This window comes from Eschscholzia californica, unplaced genomic scaffold, assembly GCF_041429995.1.
Source record: "Eschscholzia californica isolate CP2 unplaced genomic scaffold, dmEscCali1.0.p SCAF_4, whole genome shotgun sequence".
Classification (NCBI taxonomy): domain Eukaryota; kingdom Viridiplantae; phylum Streptophyta; class Magnoliopsida; order Ranunculales; family Papaveraceae; genus Eschscholzia; species Eschscholzia californica.
This window is the reverse complement of record NW_028238461.1, coordinates 19,772,720-19,789,213: the sequence shown is the minus strand read 5'-3', so window position 1 is coordinate 19,789,213 and position 16,494 is coordinate 19,772,720. Positions and strand designations below refer to the sequence as shown.

General features: G+C 35.2%; 1 long non-coding RNA gene across 1 annotated transcript; it reads right to left on the bottom strand.

The window, feature by feature from the left end:
* Positions 1–10,312: 10,312 nt before the first annotated feature.
* LOC147543491 (uncharacterized) lies at positions 10,313–11,373 on the bottom strand. The gene is made up of 2 exons (XR_015224229.1): positions 10,891–11,373; positions 10,313–10,775 (listed from the first exon to the last, which is right to left on the bottom strand). It is a non-coding gene; the product is annotated as an uncharacterized LOC147543491 (long non-coding RNA).
* Between the last annotated feature and the right edge of the window lie 5,121 nt (positions 11,374–16,494).

Genomic DNA, 16,494 nt, shown 5'->3' with positions numbered 1-16,494 from the left:
TTTCATATATTTAGAATATTTCTTGTAATATATCTAATACTATTATTAGATATATTTTATATTGTTTCTTAGTTTAGTTAGGATAAACTAGGAACCCTGATCCTAATTTCTCTATAAATAAGAAAGGGTTCTGAGGATTAAATCATTCGATTACTAATCAATCATTGTAACGAATCACCACAATTGTGGTTAATAAAGTATGTAGTCATTCTGGCTTTCTCTGAGGATGTAGGTCGTGAGTGTCCGACTGAACCTCGTTAAATATGGTGTTCTTTATTTATGTTCATCTATCTCCAATTATCACATTTTCGTGAATTTCTACACTAACCCCTACATTAGAATTCAGTTTATGTATGACATTCGTACTCCTCTTTTAGCTACCCTGAATTCTATTTTTACTGATGGAGGAAAGCCCATTAACTTCAGTTATCTCAGATTTCCTAAAGCAATTTGTCATGTCTGTAGGATAGTTGAACATCCCATTACTCCTTGTATTAGAGCCAATAATCTTCAAGTATTCTCTCCTATGGATACTCAATCTCCTAGAGCTCTCCTTGCTTCTTCGAGTCCTATTCCTGTGGCTAATCCTCATATCACCCCAGTAGCTCCTACCCCTCCCCATGAATTATTTCAGCAGAGAGGGAAAAGGAAAGAGTCGAATGCTTTGATTGAGGTTAAAATCGAGGAAGGAGACCTTAGAAACTATATGAAGAAGAAACAGAAAGAGATGTATTGGGGTGGAGGTGCTTTGGGTAGTGGAGTTCAGTTCAGAGGAGATTCTAGCTCTTCCTCAGGTTCGTTAGGTCACTCCTCTCTTGCCCCTTCTAAATGGTTCTACACTTCGTCTGAGTCAATGGACAGTCAAGAAGAAAGAAGAAGGCATATATTTGCAGACTCATTGTTGGAATCTCCTGGATATTCAGGTGCAGAGAGGGAGGAAGGAGGTCAGGAACAGTCCAATCCAGTTAACTAATCAGTGTTGCTAGTATTTTAGTTGTCTCTTATGTTTACTAATCTGTTAGTTAGTTATGTTATGATCTGGTTTTATCAGTTTGCTTAGATTCAATCTGCTGTTTAGTCTTTGTATGCAGATGAAGGAAAATCCAAGTTAATATAAGATAACTTGGATTTGTCCGGGTTTTAGTGGCAGATTTAGTCTTTGTTTAGGAGTACTCTTGTTTAATCTGCTATCTCATTTTGTAAGGATCATATTAAGTTGCTTTATATTGTCTAAGTTGTTATCTATTTAGTTTGTGTCATTTGCTTTATCTTTTCTCTGCATTTCTTTTATCAGTTTAATCTCTTAGTGTCTATATACTTGCTTATTTGTTAGGTCTCGTTGTTTGTCTTTTCCATTAGCTAGTTCTGCTGAGTGTTTTTAGTGTTGCTGGTAGTTAGTTTTTGTTGCATCCTGGTTTCTTTAGTCTCCCTCCATATTTAGGTGCCTTTAGTCCTTTTCTTTCGAGACCGGGCTCCTCTGCTGGCCTGTTGGACCATTTACTTCTACCCCCTGCTTTCTTTAAGTAGGTGCCTGCAGATTGAATAGTGGACTTTCCTTCTAGCCTTTAAGTATGTCCCACCATAAGCCCAACTTAGATAACCCCTCCATCTTGAGTTAGAATGTTAGGGGCGCCTCCACGTATCTTACCAAAAAACACCTGATGAACATTATTATGAAGTACAGACCTGATATCATTTTCCTCTCGGAAACCAAGAATAAATCTCATAACATGAAGAAGCATATCCCTATTAACAAAGAATACTCTAGTTTCTTTGTAGATCCTATTAATAAGGCAGGTGGTCTTGCTATTTACTGGAAGCACCACCTCAATCGTCAGATCCTATACTCTGATAACAACATCATTCAAGCAGAGATGAGTAATGCGGGCTGGAATAAAGCGACCACGATTACTGGTTTCTATGGTTCTCCTTATCATAAGAATAAATTTAAACCCTGGAAAACCCTTAGTCAGATGAACCAAGATCAAGAGAACCCATGGGTGATGATAGGAGACCTCAACACTATCCTAGACTCGACAGAGAAGTTTGGTGGCACTACAGGATCCCATTCGAATATTCCTAAAATTTTAGAGATTATTAATAAGTTAGGATTATTAGACTTGGGTTATCAAGGTAACCCATACACTTGGAATAATAAACAACTAGGAGAGAAATTAATTCAGGAAAGGCTTGATAGGGCTTTGGCTAATCTTCCTTGGCTTAACCAATTCCATGCTTATGGTGTCACTCACTTAGAAGCCGTTGGGTCAGATCATTTGCCCATCCTTCTAGATAATAAAACACATAGTTATACTACTCCTAAGCCTTTCAAGTTCATTAGAACATGGATGACACACCCTGAATGCTTCAACTTCATAGCTGAGAACTGGAAGCACATTAAGCAGTACCAAAATTCTAATAATATACAACAGGATCTCAAAAAGCTAAGTATGAAGCTCTCCAAGTGGAATAAGAAGGTGTTTGGTAACATTGAAAACAACATCAATCATATTACTACCAGCCTTCAAAACAGTAAATCTAAAGAGGAAGAGCACAAACTTACTACTACACTAGAAGAACTATATAACCAACAAGAAAGTCTGTGGAAGGAGAAATCTCGGAACAACTTTATCAATTTAGGTGACAAGAATACTAAATATTTTCACTCCCAGGCTATTCAACGCAACAGAATCAATAAGATCAATGCGATCAAAGATAAAAATGGCGATTGGCACGAAGAGATTAAAGATATTCAGCATACGTTCACGTCGCATCTTCTTGATATTAGTACGACGATCAATCCAAAAGAAGATTATAATACGTTAAACCTTTTTACCCCCACTATCACTCAAGAGCAAAATAGGAACCTCAAAGTGATTCCTGATAGGGAGGAAATCAACTGGGCCATCCAGAGTCTCAAGAAAAAATCAGCGCCGGGCCCAGATGAATATCCTCCTTTCTTCTTCCAATCGAACTGGGAGACTATCAATGCAGATATTTATGACCTGGTCCAGAACTTCTTCAAAACCGCACATCTACCTCCGAATATTAATCACACTCACATTTGTTTGATCCCCAAAACCCCTATTCCTCAAACCCCGGCGGATTACCGACCCATCAGTCTCCTGAATACTACTTACAAGATCATTACCAAGTTGTTGGCTGAACGTTTTAAATATACTTTGGGCCCTATTATATCTCCTTTTCAAGCCGCTTATGTTCCAGGTCGTCAAATTATTGATAATATCATTATAGGACAGGAAATTATCCACTCTTACAAAAAGATGAAAGGAGTAGCTGGATATTTTGGTCTTAAGTTAGATATGTCTAAAGCATTCGATAGAATAGAATGGAAATTTCTCTCAGACATCATGAAGAACCTTGGATACAACGAGCATTGGATTAATATGATAAATACTTGCATTACTACTTCTTCTATGTCGGTTCTTATTAATGGTCGTCCGGGGAAAGCATTTCATCCCACTAGAGGCATTCGACAAGGCGATCCCCTTTCCTGTTTACTTTAGCTATGGAAGTCCTCAGTCGTAAGTTGATGATGAATAACAATCAAGATAGATTCTTAGGTTTTCCCACTGGCAATATTGATCTAGAGATCTCCCATCTCCTCTTTGCGGACGATTGCATAATTTTTGGAAAAAACACTTTAGACAATATCCACTTACTCAAGAAGATCCTACAGGATTTTTGTGAGACCTCAGGGCAATTGATTAATTATGCGAAGTCCAATATTTTCTATTCTAAGAATTCACATCCCAAGTTCAAGAGAATGATCATGCGCACCCTGAAAGTCAAATACGCGTCCACCTCCGAAAAATAGCTTGGCACTCAACTTTTCATCGGAGCACAAAAAATGTCCGTCTTCAAAGACATTCTGGAGCAAATCAAGAAGAAACTCAACAACTGGAACCACTCGTTCGTCTCTCAAGCTGGTCGCACAGTGGTTATTTCAGCCATTGCTGCAGCCGTACCCCGATATCAGATGCAGTGCTTCGCAATTCCTGAAGGAATCAGCAAAAGCATCAAGACCGTTCAACGGATTTTCTGGTGGGGTAAGTCTAAAGGTATTTGCACCAAGGCTTGGTCTTATATCTGCACACCGAAAAAACTAGGAGGTCTAGGGCTTCATCTGCCAGATTTGGACAATAAGGCTCTCTTAGCTAAATTGGCGTGGCGACTCAAGACGGATTCAGAAGCTACTTGGGTTAAACTACTCAAAGCTAAATACTTTCCAAAATCTAATACCCCTGGTCTTGCTAAAGCACATCACTCCTGGACTTGGAAGACAATCAGGAAGCACTACAGCCTCCTTGATGATCTAGCGATTTGGGAAGTGCATTCGGGGGATGATATTAATATATGGACGGAGAATTGGATCCCAGATATTGATGGTAGCATTCCAAACAATAATCACTCTAGTCTCACCAAAGTGTCACAATTGATCTCGAACAACAGTTGGAATACTGATATTCTAAGAGAGAACTTTGACATTAATACTCAGAACCTTATACAGACTATCCCGTTGAATAACGAAGGTAAAGAGATAAGCTCAAATGGAAACTCACTAAATCGGGTAAATTCACGGTCGCCTCTATGTACCAGCACCTCAGCAATAATAATAGCATCACTAACACGAACAACCAGAACTGGAACTTCATTTGGTCTCTCCCAACAATACCACGAATCAAGATGTTCATTTGGAAAATATGCACCAAAGCACTCCCAGTGAAGGATAGAATAGGTAAGTATATAAACAATAATAATACTTGTCCGAATTGCACGAGCATTGAATCTATAGAACATGCTCTTTTACACTGTGCATTAGCTAAAAACATTTGGTTTAAGTACAATATCATCTCTAAAAATATAACTTCTATGTCTGAATGGATTTTCTCGTGGGAAAATCATAAGAATCAATGCTTCACTAGCAAAAATATTTACTTTACGACCATCTTATGGATAATATGGAAAGTGAGGTGTGACCACTGCTTTCAATATGAAATAAATGATCTCAATAAAATTATCAGAATGATCGATAATTTTCCTAAAACCAGCACCAAACCAGAGAAAATTAGGCAGTATAATAGTGAAAAATAGCAACCTCCGACGCAGAATTTTATTAAGATAAATGTAGATGCTTCATTTACCAATGTAACATCCAATGTGGGAATTAGTTTGATAGTTCATAGTGCAGAATCAAAATTCATTGCAGCGAAAGTAACATCTAATAGAGCGAGAAACAGTGAAGAAGGAGAAGCAATGGCTATCTTACTTGGAATCGAATGGGCAAAGGTGAATCATTATAAGAAGATAATAGTAGAAAGCGATAATATCAATCTCATCAAACATCTCCACCGCAAACGGCACACGGTGAACTGGCAATCGTTAATCCATATCCGCAAATTCAAGAAAGTAGAAAAGAACTCGAAGAAGTGCAATTCAAGTATGTAAAGAGAGATCTAAATCCAAGTGCAGATAAACTAGCAAAATAGGCAAGAAAGAAGAAGGCAAGCAAAAGATGGAAGAATATTCCTTGTATGTTAGTTAATAAATATTGTAATAACGCTGTTATTTAATCTATAAGAACTGGTTCTACAAAAAAAAAAAAAAAATCAATTTGTGGATATTTGTAAGACAGTAGGGGGTAAAAGTTTATGTAATAATGGTCATATTTCTTTTTTGAAGATGTTGTAATAATGGTCATATTTGAAGGGTAAAACAAGTGTAAATGCTTGGTTGAGAGAGATGTTGTAAGAGAGGTGTAAGAATAATAATTTTTTCAACTTTAGGTTTAGGCTAAAAAAACGGGTTCTAACAGGATTTTTGATCCAATCCTGATCTAAAAACTAATCTTGGTCCAAAATAATTTGTAGTCCACATCTAGTCCAAAATTTTTTTTTTTTCTTAGAATTAGACTACAATTTACGATAGTCGTTACAAGGCACTGATGCATCATGAAGATGTAATAAGCACGGTAACTATCTAATTTAAACCAAGAATGAAAGAGGCCTAAAGCCCGACAACAAAGAGGCCTAAAACCTAACAAATTATTACATCATTTATAGCTTAAATTACATAGGATAAATCTTGATGACAACTGCTTCCACTGAGACTTGATCCCACGACCTCATAGGATAAATCTTGGTTCTCGTTTCTAACAGTTCATATAGATATACCTTTGTTGGTTTGAAGCTTTTGACTTTTAGAAATACAAAAAGTTACAAGTACAATCTATTTATTTCGTTCTCTCGTTAAACATATGTTGTTTTTTAATTGGCATCGTTTCCGACAAGCCATCCCGACGAGAGCAATATATATTTAGGTTTTATGAAAGATGTGTTGCTTTCAGCAATATGTATTTTCTTGCATTACGAATCAATATGATTTCAATATTTTTTAATGTCATATCTCTATTTACCGCTTGATTTTATTGAGATATAAGACGAATCGAGATGAAGAGATCCGATGATCAAAATGAGTCCAAGATATTGAAAGATATGGATGATATATTATCTCTCTCTGATTATTTCAATATCTATCTCCGATTATCGCATAATCGTGGATTTGACAAAGGTATTTTCATATTAATAATCACCTCGTTGAATATGGTTTTCTGTCTTTATGTTCATCTATCTTCGATTATAATATACTCGTGATTTCTCTATGGTGGAAGACTAAACACCTTACTACTCCAACCAAGGGTTGTTGACTCAGTATCATTGCGTTGAGGAAAGTAAAAAATTGGCGATTGCAGTCCTAATATTGACACGGAAAAAACCTTTCTGCTCCGGCCAATTCTCACTATCATAATAAATAAAAATACACTAACCAATAGACATAATTTTGGTTACATTGTGTTGAAGAAAATAGCGATTAGTTTGTAACCAATACACATAATTTTGGTTACTTACATTTTGTAGAGGAAAATAGAGATCGGCGATTGTAGTTCTCATATTAACACGGAAATTTTTTTTTCTAATCCGACCAATTCATTACTGATCATTACCATAATAAATAAAAATACAGTAACCAATAGACATAATCTTGGTATACTTTGTCCATGTCAAAATCGTGTTAACCATGAAATTACCGAATTTCCTCATTTAGAAATAAAAGCGGTCCCCACCGTAGTCAAACTTTGAAAAAACCTTGTCTTTTTAGTGAATCTACGTCAACTGGGCATTTTAGTGGGCACCGAGCTGGGCACTCTAGCTAAACATCTTTTATAAAAGCAAAACATATATTACTTTCACCACGATCGAACAATTTGGTTTGTAAAAAACAATGTCAGCTGGAAAAACAAAAGTTGATGAGAGAGAAAAAGAGAAAAATATATCAAACTTGTACCTTTTATTTCCTGAAAAACTAAAACCTCAAACTTAACAAACTAATCTACTAAAAATTCATTCACAACTCGGAAGAAAGCTAGATCTAAAGCTAAGAAAAACATATTTGAAGGTGCAAAAAACTTATTTAAGCTACAGAAATCAGATCTAGAATTTCAAACACCATATTTGCAGATTGACAAACAAGAACCATCAAAGTTTCTTAAAACAACTACTTTGATCATTGCTTCAATGGAAAAAAATAAAACCAAAGTGACACGTGACCGAAACCTAAAAATGAAACCAAATAGAGAAGATGGATGAATATAAGAGGGAAAAACTAAAAGTAAACTTGATGTAGAAGAGGGAGAAGAAGGATTTTTTTTTGAAATGGCAGAAATTCTAGTCATACGAAACCTAGAGGTTTTCTAAAATATGATGAAATATTTATAGAAGGTTATAAAAATAGATTGGTGTTGTGAAAAATAAAAGAGGGAAGAAGAAAGATAATGGAAATATAAACCAAAAGATAGTACACAAGAAGAGCTAGAATGTATTCTTATGTTTGTAGAGAAATTTCATACTTTGGTACGTTGGTATTTTGATCCATTGATACACATTAGGTACATCTTATTCATTACAAAGACCTCTTTATGTAGACCTCTTGATGAGTTACATAACCAATACAGAGTCACACAACTGGAGAACTTATGGTGGTGAGAGTTACAAAGTGTTGGTGGTCATCCACAATAAATCAAATATATAACACTCTCCTAGATGTCTACCACATCAGAAATTGTCTCATTAAAACCTTACTAGGAAAACCCAGTGGAACAAAACCATAGAGAAGGAAAAAGAGTACAAATTCGCTTTTCTTGTAAATCTTTGATGAACACATAATCTGCCTCATTAAGACCTTGTCAGAAAAAATCCTGTGAAAAGAAAGATTAACGAAGGGAAAATAGTACAGTATTAAAATGCAGTATACAGTGTCTTCATAAACTTGCTCGCCCTCATGAAGGTTGAGGGCGTTGTTCAACTTTTTATCGTCAGCTACCTTTTGGTGTATATACACAATTAGAATAAGTAGCATTTTACATTTCAAGTTGCATTCATATAATGCTCTAAAGTTTATACACACTTTAGCTTGAAGCTTGTTAATTTCTTCAGGAATTTCAGTTGAACTCACTACTTCCTAGTGATTCATATGTGTGCCTCAAATACATTGATAAGATAATTATAATATCTTGTGAAATTGATGTACCTATCACTTTTCAATGTGATTCAATATAAATTCTATGCACAATCCACCTGCCACACATAATCACATTTGTTTTAAGATAGTTGTCTCGCCAAAACCTTGTCGAGAAAATCCAGTTGGACAAAAACCCGAAAGAAAGAAAAAAACTACAACTTTTAAAAAATTAAAACAATTTTCGGTACGCATAGTTGCCATATTAAAACCTTGACAAGGAAACCCCTGTGTGACAAAACCTTGACGAAGGAAAAAGAGTACAAGGCGATTGACATTTTATATCATATTCTCTCTAATGAAATATTAATCAAGAATTGAATTATTCCTTTTACTGAAATATATGAATGATGGTCATTTTCTAAAATCACACTCCAACATACGTAATGTATTCTCTGTAGTACGTTAGGTATTTTTAGACCTGAATTTCCATGACAGATGATGAATCGAGACAATATGAGATTCTTTGAAGTTTGAAGTCTTTATCTCCTGACAATATTATTTTTATGACTTTTCTTTCTCAAATAATCTTTTCCAAGACTCTACTTTGAGGCCCGAAATAAACACTTCAGAACTCATAATGATTTATCAGTACTTCATAATTAAACTCGAGGATTTTTAATCCATACAAAAAAATTGTAATGTAAGTCGAGCCCTTTGTATAGTAAACGACTTTTCAATTCTTACATATATTCACTTTATTCCCTTTAGGGTAATTCTCTGTTGGTGCTTCGACTTCAAGTCTGAAGACTTAATTATTTTGTAAGTAAAGTCATATACAACGAATTATTTCGTTAAAATTTATTCAATTACTTAGAGTAATTTTGGATCAATATGCTCTCAGTAGCTACTATTTTCAGAAATACATCGTGTGAAATGATTCATTTGATTTCTCAAGTTTTCATAATGTGCATATATTTCAATGAGTTTTCTCATTCAGGTACCCGTGCCTCGTTAAGGTCATTTTCGCTTTTAAGACATATCTTCTTCAGGGAGTTTTATTTAGGAACATGAATCACATTTTTTCTCATTTGATAGCCTCCAAGAGGATTCTTATATAAACTTATTCCTTCAGTGTCCAAGAGTATATGCCACTTTAAGCCACTTCAATCTCCATGACCTTTATCTGGTTATGAGCATATTAAGCTTAAAAAAAATTATCAATATCTCGAGCTAGCAAATCCTACGTATGTTGATTCCAATGAGAAAAACTTGATCATTTCCAAGTATTTTACGACATTGAATATAGGACTTCCTCCCTCTTTTTGTCGTTAGATTTGTCTCATTTGATATTATAAAAATAATCATATGATATGCGCAAACATACTTCAAGGATGAGACAAAGATGAAAAATGAATCAATAGCTTCAGGCAAATATTGATTTCTATTTTGATATCACATGATTTGTAGGACCAAAATTGGTATCTAATCACAACTTCAGGTGCAAGCAATTTGTTATGATATCGCAAGTTCAGGTTTGATTCATTACATGTGAGATATATCATCCATATCAGTTTTTAATTATATTAAAATTCATCATCACTTTCTCTTTGGGTATTACAACTTCAGGTGTAATATGAAAGAGGAGATTCAACAAATTCTATTTTCCAAGAATTTACAACTCATCACCGTCCAAAGGTGTGAAAGGAAATAGTATCACTAATTCAATAGATATTTTGAATTTGGTGGTATTTTTCTTATCACAAGTTCAGTTGTAATCTCTTAAGAATCAATAGAAAATAATTCCAATACTAAAGTATCAATATTCCTCATTCTTCAAGAATGAGTAAACAAATTTTTTTTTGCAATGATTTATCTTTTTGGTGATAATTAACCAACTCATAGTGGTTATATATTTTCATCCTTCAGAGATTTGATTCATTATAATCTCATAGAAATTTTACACTTCAAACTCTTCTAGAAATTTTGACATTTGAAGACTTATTTTACACACACCAAATTTCAGGTTTGGTAATCTCAAAATACAAACATATGCTTCAATTTGATTGTAACCAAAATCAGATGGTTAAATTGCCTACTTGAAAAAATCTTCATTGACCGATCTTACCTTGACCTCACCAAAGAATAGATTGCATTGATATTCATTAGTTTGCAATACTAACCTTTTCATCATTTTCATCTATGTGACTGTCATATCCTTTTGATATAGTTTATTATGTCTAAACAAAAATAAAACCAATGGTTAGAGATAAATAAGAATAATAAGAAAGTTTGAATATATGCAATGAAAAATGGAAATACCTGTAACTTACTAATTACAATTGAAAAACTTACCGATCTTTTATTTGTTTATATTTTGATCAAGGCGGTGGATAACTTCTTCTTCCCTTTGATCGTAGAGCAATTCGTGCTGATAACGTGTTGTGAAAAATAAAAGAGGAAAAAGAAAGATAATGAAAATATAAACCAAAAGATAGTAGGCAAGAAGGACTAGATCGTATTCTTATGTTTGTAGAGAAATTCTATACTTTGGTACATTGGTACTTTTTTTTTTGATGAGATTGTACATTGGTACTTTGATCCATTGATACACATTAGGTATATCTTATTTATTAGCAAAGACCTCTTTATATAGACCTCTTGATGAATTACATAACCAATAGAGTAACGCAATAATGGTGCTTAAATACAAAGTAATGTGGAGAACTTATGGTAGTAAGAGTTACAAAGTGTGGTGATCATCTACCATAAATCAAAAATTTATAACAATTGAGAAATATTGTATACACTTATCATTTTTGCATGTCACGCTCACTTCTTGATCTAAAATACTTTAGATGTAAGTGTATATAACATAAATGGTCGGTGCATGTAAAATTTTCCAAACAGATTTTGAATGATTGGGCTTCAAATGCTTTTTATTTTTTCTTTTTTGGGACAGAAAATCCGTGACCCTTTTTTGTCTGTTTTTTATTTAGCTCACATTTAGGAGACAAATCATACAAGTCTCATGTTTTCCACATCTTCACCTGCAAACAAAATTTTATAAAGAAAACTCAAGGTCATATAAAAGTGCCCTAAAGTGACACTCATATATATCCATCCACATTGCATAACTATCTCTTGAGTGTACTTTAGCAGTGAAGTAAAACAGAAGAGGCAAGTACTGTGGCACTATATTCTCCCGTGACTCCTGCACTGATGGAGATGACTGATGAGTTAACTAGAAAACAGAAAAAACCAAAATATATTAAGTCGTATATTAACAAATAGAAACAAACTCCCAATAAAAGTACAAATTCAAGAATATTGAACTTGGGTATAAATATACTTGTAGTTTTATAGGCTTTAGACCATTTAATTTCATCGGGTTTTAAGCCAGTAGCATTTCGGCAGTTCGCGTGTTTATCACATCGTATCAATGTATCAATGCTCTTGTAATGACCATTGTAGTCAATCTTCAAGAAAAAAACAAATAAAAACAAAATTGAAAATCCATGTGAAACTCTACCCGCTTAGTGAAGTTCATGTTACTAATGCATTTTTTACTGCTAGGTGGTAACACTTATTGTTTTTTTATGCAATGGTAACACCCACTGTAGACTACCATTTCGAAAAAAATTAGATCGTGCGGAGTGAGATTTTTTTTTTGAAATATAGGAAAATTATGTTGAACGATTATCGACTATACAATATTTAATGACAAAATTAATAACCAATCATATTCTGACGAAGAATTGGTCTTAAAATATAGATGATTAATCTAAAAAAATTTGGACTAGTTTTAAGTTTAGGCATAATAATAGGAAAAATAATCATAGTTGACAGGTGTCTAAACTCGACTTTTCCGGGCCAAAATACCCTCTATTGTGAAATCCAGAGAATTCCCATAATATTTTATTACGATTGTCCATAATGTATATGTCATAATCTTATTTTGTTCTTCAACTCGAATACAAAATAGTTTCTCTTCCTAAATTAGTTTTTTGTTTCTCGTCGTAATGTGTTATGATCGGAAAGAGTATGGTATGAACAAGGACAATTGTATTTATACAAATCCGTCTTCTGCGTTTCTGTTTAAGAAGCTTTCAACGCTTCCATCATCCATGAAAGGTAAGATTTACTATAAATTCATTATTAATGTCATTTGTGAAACTGAGAAATAAATTGAGTATATCATTGAGTTGAGCTTTGTTCGTAGTTTCTCTCTCTAGAGCATAACTCTTACATGTGTTAATTAAAACCAATTCTAATCTTTTAATGAATTCGTTCGTTAATTTTTAGTATTAAACAGATATTTTGGAATGCTCTTTTGATATATAGTTTCATAAAGTTTTGTTTCTCTCATGACCGAAACGAGTATATTCTTTTATTAAGGCTTCTTTCTCTCTTTAGAAATCTCGTATTTTCATAACACATTATGAAATATCATACTGTCGAAATGTTTGTTCATAATATTTTATTTTCCTGCGCCTCATTTTTCACGTGCATCATGTAGAATAGACAGAGCGGCAAAAACGTCATTTCTACTATTTGGACCTCAGATTTAGTTTATTTTTTTTAACAAGGATTTAATATTTGGCTATCTCATTTTCGTCCTGTCTTTTTCAACATCATCAATTTGGCGCTAGAGGAAGGGAACGAGGTGCCACTTAGCAATAACTAGCCCCAAAAAAGATGGAAGGGAGAAGAGTTAAAGTTCTAAGGGCAACAATATATTTCTCCGGACTTCAATCCAGGAGGGAGAGAAGAACCGATATCGCACCATCAGATTTGTAACAAGAGCTGATTTGATCGATTCCATGACCAACGCCGACGACGGAAGCATGGTTTGCTTGAGTGGACCTCTATTTTAGCATAGTTTTCTTAAGTAGAAGTCACATACCATCCACAATAATAACGACAAAGGAACATTACAAACAAAAGGAACCAGGAGAACAAAAAATCTCGACGGTGAAGAACTATCTACGACAAATGTGCAAGGCGAAGGAAAAAATTAATAGGCGCGAAAAAGTAAATGATAAGATAAACATTAGTCAATCTTGAAAAACATATTGTTACACTCCACATTGAAAAGGGAGGGACTTCCCAGTGTCGGTAAACAAATCTATAACCAAATCAAATGTCTTTTAAAATTAAGGCACGTGGCAAAACACGTGGTAATAAGCAGAACAATTGAGTTACCAAGAGATCGTGGGATCGAGAGGCGGATTCAAAAGTTAGCGCGTTCCCGAGAAAAGTGATTGATGTCGATCACGGTCGTTAGGTTCTGGACCCAACAACGCTGGCCTAAGAATAGCTCTAAAAACGCTAGCGAAAACACGAAACAGAGCTCAACTTACAACTCCGGCCCAGTTACGCATCTAAAACCTTAAAAACACTTTTTATTGGAAGAGTTATTTTTTTAAGCTCTTCTACTCCTTAGTCTCTCTCCTTTCAATGAAGGAGTGGGATACACATGTTAAGCTAAATATTGGTAAGCTTTAACTAAGCCAAGAAGTCAACAGATCGATCGAAGTGTACACATGGGAACCATCACTAAAGTCATTAAGTAGGCAGATACGTGGGAGCCTGCCACCTGAGCCTTGACATGGGACGTCGCCACAAGTTTGAGGCACCTTGAGCCATGCTTTGGCCTAGAGATAAGCAAAAAAGAGTTCTTCTCTGGATCTTAGAGCAGTATGAGAGATTTGCAGAAATCGGCTCGACACCTTAAGCCATGTCTTTCCTCGAGGCACGAAAATGTGAATCTGAGCTAAAGATTTGCCCAACCTCAGCCTTGTTCTAAACTTAGGTATGGGACAGGGAGATCAACCGAGAGAGCTCAATCATTCCGGCTCTAAAATACCTGAACAGAGCTATGTGATGTGGAATACTAGAACACGCCACTAACCCCGTTTTCATACACGAACTGTTAACTATTAGAAGCGTCAGAAGATTTACATAGGATATTACTCTTCTAACAGACATCAACACATGGCTCTCATTTAAGTCGGTGCCTAACCACCGCACCATATCAGCAGAGCACCACTGTTGATCTACCTAGCCTATATAAGTATATCACATTTTTCGTAGCGAGGGATCAGAGTTTTATTCTTCACTCAAACTTTGAATTCATTTTCTTAAACTGCAAAAACACCCGACTGACTTGAGCACCAGAAGTGGCTCTGAGTTTTTTGTAGGTTTTGTTTCATCAAATCACATATGGGATGGTTTTTCGTATCTTGGATATTTAGGAACTCCTCTGTTTTAGGATCTTCGGTATATATCTTTTCGAGTTTATAGATCCTCTAGGATATGCTTCCTCCTTTGAGACTCTTCGCGCCCAAGTTAGGTAAAATACTTGAGATCTTCACCGACTGAGATCCTTGATCAAATTCGGGATTAAGTCGGTAAGCGTGAGGCACACTTCCACCTTCCCATATTTCGGGCTTAAGGTATCGGCCTTGTTGACGTGGACTTCCCTAGCCTTCTCGCAAATCCATGGTGGTATTTAAGTAAGGGCATGGCTTAAGGCGCCTAGGATAATCGTGGCGACCCCCCAATTCTAGGTTTGAGTGGCAAACCTCCTTCGGATTCGACCTCCTTTACTGACCTGTTACGGGTTGACTCGCTGGCCTTTTTGTATTCTCTTGACTCATTGACCGCAGTCAACTGATGACTATTTCTTGGATCCTCAATGTCAGTTAGTCCCAACAAACTTCTGAAATGTTTTTCCGTTTATCTGTATAGTAACAAGAAATGTCCTGCTCGAAAATCAAACTAATTCAGAAATATGGTCAATTTTTTCCAAATGGGGTCGCTCAAATCCCCCTGTCCAATTGGTTTTCCTCCAGATATATACAAACGATGTTCGTCAATAACTGAACAAGATTTCACCAACCTAGTTCGTGGCATCTTTCAAGAGACTAAAATCTCATTCCCCCCTTAAATCACACTTATCTGACCTTGATCCTAAAAAAATCAGTTCAGAGTATCCTAATGATTTTCGTCTGATTGCCCTTTGTAATGTCACTTATAAGGTAATCACTAAATTAATGCTAAGCGATTACGACCATATTTACCTAAGTGCATCACTGAATGCCAGACAACCTTTGTTTTCAACCGACATATTGCAGACAAAATTACAGTAGCAAAGCTTTTCCCTTAAAGTAGACATGACAAATGCTTACGACATAGTCAATTGGGATTTTTTGAAATTTACACTTCAGCAAGTGGGTCTTCTTTTCATACAGGTAGTCTCATTATGGAATGTGTAACTTCAGGATCCTACTAAATCCTGCTGAACGGTAAACCGCTGCAAGTTCTCACAGGTAATCGAGGAATTAGACAAGGATTTCCTCTCTCTCTCTCTCTCTCCATACTTATATATTAACATTCCAATGGGTTTCACTTCATTTCTTAAAAGCAATTTAGACGAATTATATGAAGGCATACAACTCAACTGCAAAGCTCTAATGGTCAGTCATTTATTAATTATTCGCGGATGACATCTTCATCTTCAGTACTCAGACGCCGCTGCGAAAACCTTGCAACTATATTTACATCAAATGCATGCTCAAGTACTCTAATTGGGACTCCAACTAAAACGGCCAAATTCAGTGCTAAATCTTTCTATTAAGTTTGCTACACATCAACCAGACACCGCACATCCTACCAGAATTCAGTTGGAAGGCATTTTGGAAATTTTAATTTTTGCCTCCTAAGATAAGAACATTTGTGTAGAAAGTCATACATCAAGGTCTTCCTGTTAGAAACAATATACCATGATTTGTCCCTCACATAGATATAGGTTGCCCTTTATGTGTAAATGAGGTGGAAGTTTACTACCACTTATTAATGGAGTGCCCACGAGTCTCCCACCTATTCTCTCAGTTTGATATTGAGACAGATTCATTAACAAAAACATCTCTTTCAAGACAGCTTAACAAATGGATT